Raw genomic sequence first — 8,983 nt, forward strand, 5'->3', positions numbered from 1 at the left:
TGTGTCTGTGTCTGTGTCTGTGTCTGTGTGTGCATGTGTGTGGGCACTCCTGTGTGCATGTCTCTCTTTCTCTGTGTCTCTGTCTCTGTCTCTGTCTCTTTCTGTGTGTGAATGTGTGTGTTTGTCTCTGTTCCCCCTCTCTCACAATACCCCTCCTGAAAGATTACAAAGCCTTTACCAGGAATAGGAATGGTATGTTTGGATTGCATGGACTTTTGTCTTTTTCTGTCTCTGCCTTTGGTCTTTTAAGACAGACTTTCTCTGGGAGGCCAAGAGTTCTCTCTGTAGACCAGGCTGGCCTTACAGAGACCCACTTGCCTCTGCCTCCTGGGGAATGATCACTTCTGGTTCTTTTATTGCTTTCACATACACTTTAAATAGAAAACCTGATAAATATCTTCCCTCTTAAAGAATTCAAAGGCCTCTCAGGGTGTTTTTACTTGTAAAGCTCTTCTCCCAGTTTAAACTGGCCAGTTTTCAGGTTCCTTCTGTTAGCCTCCTATAAGTCAGCCATGGTGGTTTTTAGACCAACCCGCACAAAGAAACAACTCTCCACATTACTTCCTGCTCTACCCTGCTCTCCTAGCTCCCTCCCAATTTAATCCCCCTATTCCATTTTGCCTTTTATCTCTCCATCACAATCTATCCTATTCCCCTTTTCTTGCATGATCCCATGCTCTGCCCTGGTTTCTTACTGGCTACTTATGGATGGTTATCTGGATTGTAGCAAACATCAAAAAACTTCTTAAAGCATATAAAAGCTAATGCCTATATAAGAGAAAATATGTGATTTTTTTGAGGTCTGGGGTGCTTCACATGAGATAATTTTTAGCTCCATCCATTTACCTACAAACTTCATTTTTCTTAGTAGGTGATTAATAGTCCATTGTGCTTCATCTTTTGAGAATTCTCTGCTTAATTCTAGATCTCCCTTTTCAGCTGAGTTCCGTTTCTTGGTATTTAGGTCGTTTCATTTTTTTTTTTTTACATATTCTAGCTATTGACCCCTTCCCATGTTGTAGGCTGCTGGTTTGCCTAAATGATGCTGCCCTTTCCCGTGAGAAGGTTCTCACCTTGATGAGGTCTCATTTACTACCTCTTGGCCTCCATGCCTGTGATATCAGTGTCCTGTTCAGAATGGCCTTTCGAGTGCCAAAGAATCAAGCCTGTTCCACCCACTAAAAATAATTAGAGCTAAACCCGAAGCCTTCTTGACACCACTGTCCCACAAAACAAGCCCAAAGTGTTGCTGTATTCCTCCTAGTCCTTTAAGGTCTGTGGGCCATTGGGGCTTCTTCTTTGTGTGCTACTCTCCTGAAATCATATGGGTAAGAGTCCACAGACTTATGCACTGAAAACCAGGCATGCAGTGCTGCTGTGTTGTGCAATATTTCTCTGCAGGTCAAGGAAGTGAGTGTATATGGAGACAACAGAACGGTTTACAAACATCATACACTACTTGGTGTTTGCATCAAGGGTCAAGCCACGAAGCGTAGTAGATGGTGCAGCAGGCAAGTCTTGGCACACTGGCAGCAGGGGATGTGGTGGGAGGGGTCCAGGCACAGTACCCCCAGCATGGGCCATTGAGTGTAGTCAGCTACCTGGTCAACTAATGTGCTGTCCCATGCAGGCTGACTCATTTGCAAGGCACCTGTCCTGGGCTTCCAGATCCTGCTCCGACTTGTCCTCTGGCTGGTCCTGGGTGTTCTTCCAATTGGAAATCTCTGGTTCATAACACTACCACAAGTGTAAGATCTCCTTGAAAAGTTTGTTTTAAGTTTTAAAGTTTTCATGTATAATTTAGTGTAAAATGATTTTACATCAATACTTACTGTATTATTTCCTCCCCTAGAAAATTAGTTATCACTGCATTAATTATTTCCTTCTTTGAAAAAGGAATTATGTTAGCCCCATGCCTCTGATTCTTGCTAGTATATTATCTTGAACTCAAGAAGAACTGAGCCAGGGCCTGGAAATTTCTGTTTGAACCTGAGGAGAGAAGATGAGTTGGAAACCTGTAAGTCACATGTCTTTGTTGAGCTCCATTTCCAGAGATGAGGCTCTCTTCAATTTACCTTTGAAAACCCTGAGTTCTAAGACTCCAGTTAGGATGAGTTTTCGTTGAGGGAAGGGTTGCGCTGAATTTTATTATTGTTGATTTTTAAATGTGTGTGTGTGTGTGTGTGTGTGTGTGTGTGTGTGTGTGTTGAGCACACATGCCCACATTTCTGTGCATATGCTTGTGCTGGAGCACATAATTTAGAGGTTAGAAGAATGTTAAAGAAGCCATTCTTACCATCTGCCATGCAGAGTCCAGGGATGGAACTCAGGCTGTCAGGCATGATGACAAGTGCCTTTACTTCCTGAGCCATCTCACTAGCCTCACCAGTGTGATGTGCTAAGAAAACGTGGCCTTTTGTGTTGTTGCCTGTCTAGGAATCTGCCAAGTATTTGGACCCACTTTTTCCAGGGCAGAGAATAGCTCTTCTCCACCTCAAACCCTGACAGGAACACTCAGACTCAGTTTCCAAATAGTGTGAAATAATGCTGTCTTACAGAAAGAATTCACCGATTTAGAGTGGAAAACTCTCACAGAAGAAGGGGGAGAGTGGTGGGGGTTTTATGGATGGGAAATCAGGAAAGAGGATGACATTTGAAATGTAACAAAAGCCCTTGTTGGGCAGGGGACAGAGGCTGCAGCTTTCCCAGGCCCCACTGCCCGGCTGCCTCCCTTTGCTCATGGCAGGCGGTGTCTGCCTGGGACTTGCCCTAGGGCTGTTGCTGGTACTGGTGCTGGTGATGCCTGCCAAGCACATGGTGTGCAAAGAGCGCTTGGTTCAGTCAGATTAGGAGCTGAGGGAGTGGCAGTCTGAAAACAACCAGAGCTTCCAGTATGATCAAGAGGTCTTCCTGGGCAAGGACTCCAAGACCTTCGATCAGCTAAGCCCAGACTAGAGCAAGGAGAGGCTGGGGAAAACTATTGATCCAATTGACAGTGAGGAGATGGCCTTGTTACTACTGAGGAGCTGAAAGTTTGAATCAATCAGGTAGAGAAAAGACACATCTACGATAATGTGGATAAAGTCTGGAACGATTATGATAGTGACATAGATGAAAAGATCTCCTGGGAAGAAAAAAGCAGGCCACTTATGGCTACTGCCTGGGAAACCATGCTGAATTCCAAGATAGCTCTGATCATCACACGTTTAAAAAGATTCTGCCACAGGATGAGAGGAGATTTAATGCTTCAGACTTTCATTGCAACCTGAGAGCTCCTCAGGAGGAGTTCACTGCCTTTCTGCACCCAGAGTAGTTCGAACGTATGAAGGAGATTGTACTTCTGGAAACCCTGGAGGATATCAGCAAGAACAGAGATGGTTTGTGAACTAGGATGAGTACATCATGGACATGATTTTCCCGTGAGGACAATGGCCCTGAGCCAGACTGGGTTTTGTCAGAACAGGGGCAGTTCAATGATTTCCATGATCTGAACAAGGATGGGAAGTTGGACAAGAACGAGACTCACCATTGGCTCCTCCCTCACGATGATGACCATGCACAGGCTGAGGCCCAGCATCTGGTGTATGAGCCAGACAAAAACAAGGATGAGACACTTAAAAAGGAGGAGATTCTAGACAACTGGATCATGTTTGTGGGAAGCCAAGTCACAAATTATGGGAAAGTCTTACCAAGAATCATAGTGATCTTTGAAAGACACTCATCCTCATGTGGCCAACGGTCACAGGCTTTATGCAGATGTTCTGGGTGATTGCTATAGTTGTCAAGTGTATAGCAGTTGTGTCCCTAAACCGTGAGATTATACGTCAGATTGGGGTAAAAATTATTTTTCACTCCATATTTACTGGAAAATAACCATCACTATCTATTCCAGTAGGATTTGGCTTAAAACACATTGAACTCTTGGCAAAATGCAGTATTCTGGGGGATATGTTGCTAGAGCATGATCTCCTCAACTCCTTCCCTACTTACTTAATTAATGGGCAAGAAATCCTGAAGGGGTTCTGTAAGTCAAGGTGGGTGGCAGGGACACTGTGCAGAATAATCACTATGTATTTCAACTATTAAATTTTGCGACTTCTTAGTTGCCACTGTTAAATCGTGGCAAAGGTAAAGGCTTGAAGGAGGCAATGTTATATTGTCCTATGTCAGCCAACTTGGAGCAGGCATGGTTTTTCAAATTCTTTATATTGGGAGTTGCTATTGTAAATGGTATATATACTTTTGTGAGTTTTCCTGTTTGGACCTGCTAATGTGCACAATAAACCCACATCTTTGTGGTTTTGTTTTGCTTTGTTTTTAATACTAAGAAGCAGAGTTCCCTGCAGCTAAATCCCATGGGAGAGAGAGCTGGACCCTGAGAAGTGTGGAGACTCCTGAGAAATCAGTGATGACAACATTCCAACATTCCCTCTGCCCAAGAGAGAATCGCCTAGTGCCAACTGTGCCCCCTGGGTGCAAGGACCAAGGAGAAATCAGAGGCAGAATTCTTGTGATTCCTGTCCCCGCCTAGAGATGTAAGAGAGTCACTAGGATTGCCCACACACAGGAGATCAGAGCACCTGTTCTCAGAAAAGGCTGAAAGAAAACAGGAAAACAGTTCGTTGGGAGTGCAGACACAGAGGCCTACAGGAGGGTGAAGCCACTCTCAGAAACAACAATTCAAGCAAACACCAGAGATAACCCAACAGCTAGAGGCAAGCACAGGAAACTAAGCAACAGAAACCAAGACTACTTGCCATCATCAGAGCCTAGTTCTCCCACCAAATAAAATACTGAATAGCCAAACACACTGGAAAAACAAGACTTGATTTAAAAATCACACTTTATGCTATAGATGGAGGACTTTAAGAAGGACATGAATAGCTCCCTTAAAGAAATGCAGGACAACACAAGTAAACAAGTAGAAGCCCTTACAGATGAAACACAAAAACGCCTGAAAGAATTACAGGAAAACACAACCAAACAGGTGAAGGAATTGACCAAAACCATCCAGAAACAATAAAGAAAACACAAAGGGAGACAACCCTGGATACAGTAAACCCAAGGAAGAGACAAGGAGCCATAGATACAAAAATCACCATAGAAAACATCGACACAACCATCAAAGATAATGTAAAAACGCAAAAGCTCCTAGCCTAAAACATCCAGGAAGTCCAGGAAACAGTGAGAAGATCAAACCTAAGGATAATAGGTAGAAAAGAGAGTGAAGAATCCCAACGTAAAGGGCCAGTAAATATATTCAAGAGAATTATAGAAGAAAACTTCCCTGACCTAAAGAAAGAGATGCCCACAATGGTATAAAAAGCATACAGAACTCGAAATAGATTGGACTAGAAGAGAAATTCCTCCAGTCACATAATAGTTAAAACACCAAATACACAAAAGAAGAAATGATATTAAAAACAGTAAGGCGAAAAGGGCAAGTGACATATAAATGCAGAACTATCAGAATTACACCAGACTTCTTACCAGAGACTATGAAAGTCAGAAGATCCCGGACAGATGTCATACAGACCCTGACAGAATAAAAATGCGAGCCTAGCCTACTATACCCAGCAAAACTCTCAATTAACATAGAGGGAGAAAGCAAGATATTCCATGACAAAACCAAATTTACACAATATCTTTCTACAAGTCCAGACCTATGAAGGATAATAGATGGAAAACTCCAACACAAGGAGAGAAACTATGCCATAGAGAAAGGAAGAATATAAACTCCTTGCAATGAAACCAAAAGAGAGACACACAACCATAATTCCACCTCTAACAATGAAAACAACAGGAAGCGACAATCACTATTCCTTAATATCTCTGAACATCAACGAACTCAATTCCCCAATAAAAAGACATAGACATACAGACTGGATATATAAAAAGGACCCAGCATTCTGCTGCATACAGGAAACACACTTCAGAGACAAAGACAGACGTTACCTCAGTGTAAATGGCTGGAAACAACTTTCCAAGCAAATGGCCTGAAGAAACAAGCTGGGGTTGCCATTCTAAGATCAAATAAAATTTACTTCCAATCAAAAGTCATTAAAAAGGTAACACCTCATATTCATCAAAGGAAAAATCCACCAAGATGAACTCTCAATCCTAAATATCTATGCTCCAAATACAAGGGCACCTACATTCATAAAAGAAACCTTACTAAAGCTCAAAGCACACATTTCACCTCACACAATAATGGTAGGAGATTTCAACACCCAACTCTCATCAATGGACAGATTGTGAAAATAGATATTAAACAGAGACATAGAGAAAGTAACAGAAGTTATGAACCAATGGATTTAACAGATATTTATAGAATATTCCACCCTAAAAGCAAAAGGATATACATTTTTCTCAGCACCGCATGATACCTTCTCCACATAATTGGTCATAAAACAGGCCTCAAAAAATATAAGAAGATAGAAATAGTCCCATGCATCCTATCAGACCACCACCGACTAAGGCTGGTCTTCAATAACGACAAGAACGACAGAAATCCGACATATACATGGAAGTTGAACAACCCTCTACTCGATGACAACTTGGTCAAGGAAGGAATAAAGAAAGAAATTAAATGAAAATGAAGATACAACATACCCAAACTTATGGGGCACAAAGAAAGCAGTGCTAAGACGAAAACTCATAGCTCTGAGTGCCTGCAAAGAGAAATGGGAGAGAGCATATGTCAGCAGCTTGAGAGCACATCTATAGATTCTAGAACAAAAAGAAATAAATGAACCCAAGAGGAGTAGAAGGCAGGAAATAATAAAACTCACGGCTGAAAACAACCAAGTTGAAACGAAAAGGACTATATAACGAATCAACAGAACCATTAGCTGGTTCTTTGAGAAAAACAACAAAATAAATAAACGTGTAGCCAGACTAACCAGAGATCACAGAGCATTTATCCAAATTAACAAAATCAGGTATGGAAAAGGAGATATAACAACAGAGTCTGAGGGAATTAAAAAAAATCATCAGATCCTACTAAAAAAGCCTATATTCAACAAAACTAGAAAATGTGGAGGAAACGGACAATTTTCTAGACAGATACCAGGTACCAAAGTTAAATCAGGAACAACAAAAAAAATCTAAACAACCCCATAACTCCTAAAGAAATAGAAGCAGTTATTAGAAGTCTCCCATCCAAAAGCAGTTCAGGGTTTAGTGCAGAATTCTATCAGACCTTCACAGAAGTCCTCATACCGATACTGTCCAAATTATTTCACAAAATAGAAACAGATGGAGCACTACCAAATTCCTCCTGTGAAGCCACAATTACTCTTATACTTAAACCACACAAAGACCCAACAAAGAAAGAGAACTTAGGACCAATTTTCCTTATGAATACTCATGCAAAAATACTCAATAAAATTCTTGCAAACCAAATCGAAGAGCACATCAAAATGATCATCCATCATGATCAAGTAGGCTTCATCCCAGGGACGCAGGGATGGTTAAATATACAGAAATCCATCAATGTTAATCCATTATATAAACAAACACAAAGATAAGAACCACATGATCACTTCACTAGATGTTGAGAAAGCATTTGACAAAATTCAACACCCCTTTATGATAAAAATCCTGGAAAGATCAGGAATTCACGGTCCATATCTAAACACTATGCAGCAAACCAGTAACTAACATCAAACTAAATGGAGAGAAACGTGAAGCAATCCCACTAAAATCAGGGAGTAGACAAGGTTGCCCACTGTCTCCCTACTTATTCAATATAGTACTCAAAATTCTAGCCAGAGCAGTCAGACAGTGAAAGGAGCTCAAAGGGAAGAAATCAAAATGTCAATATTTGAAGATGATATGATAGTATACTTAAGTGATCCCAAAGGTTCCACCGGAGAACTACTTAACCTGATCAACAACTTCGGCAAAGTGTCGGCTTATAAATTTAACTCAAACAAATCTCTAGCCTTCTGCTACTCAAAGGATAAACAGGCTGAGAGACAAATTAGGAAAATGACACCCCTCACAGTAGTTCCAACTAATATAAAATATCTTGGTGTGACTTTAACAAAGCAAGTGAAAGAACTGTATGACAAGGACTTCAAGTCTCTGAAGAAAGAAATTGAAGAAAATCTCAGCAGATGGAAAGATCTCCCATGCTCATTGATTGGCAGGATGAATATAGTAAAAATGGCCATTTTGCCAAAAGGAATCTACAGATTCAATGCCATCCCCATTAAAATTCCTACTCAATTCTTTATAGAGATAGAAAGAGCAATTTGCAAATTCATTTGGAACAACAAAAAAGCCAGGATAGTGAAACCTAGCAAAAACTACCTGCAACAATAAAAGAATTTCTGGGGGAATGAGCATTCCCTGACCTCAAGCAGTATTACACAGCCATAGTGACAAAGCCTGTATTATACTGGTACAGAGACAGGCAGGTAGACCAGTGGAATAGAATTGAGGAACCAGAAATGAACCAACACATCTGTGGTCACTTGATTTTTGAAAAAGGAGCTAAAATCATCCAATGGAAAAAATAGCATTTTCAACAAATGGTGCTGGTTCAACTGGGGGACAGGATGTGGAAGAATGCAAATCAATCCATTCTTATCCTCCTGTACAAAGTTTAAGTACAGGTGGATCAAGATCTATACATCAATCCAGATACACTCATAGTAATAGAAGAAACAAAAAAGTGGGGAAGAGTCTCAATCACATGGGCAGTGATGAAAATGTCCTGAACAAAACACCAATGGCTTATGCTCTAACATCAAGAATCGATAAATGAGACCTGGTAAAACTGCTAAGCTTCTGTAAGACAAAGGACACTGTCATAAGGACAAATTGGCAACCAACAGATTGGGAAAAGATCATTACCGATCCTACATCTGACAGAGGGCTAATATCCAAAGTTGCAAAGAACTCTAGAAGTTAGACTCCAGAGAGCCTAATAACCCTATTAAAAAACGGGATACAGAGGTAAACAAAGAATTCTCAG

The 8,983-nt window shown here is 40.9% G+C and overlaps 1 pseudogene; it reads left to right on the forward strand.

Moving 5' to 3' along the window:
* Positions 1-2,739: 2,739 nt before the first annotated feature.
* On the forward strand, positions 2,740-3,769 carry LOC148004497 (reticulocalbin-1 pseudogene; annotated as a pseudogene).
* The last annotated feature ends 5,214 nt before the right edge of the window (positions 3,770-8,983 follow it).

The sequence above is a fragment of the Rattus norvegicus genome, chromosome 7, assembly GCF_021556685.1.
Source record: "Rattus norvegicus strain SHRSP/BbbUtx chromosome 7, alternate assembly SHRSP_T2T, whole genome shotgun sequence".
Lineage (NCBI taxonomy): Eukaryota > Metazoa > Chordata > Mammalia > Rodentia > Muridae > Rattus > Rattus norvegicus.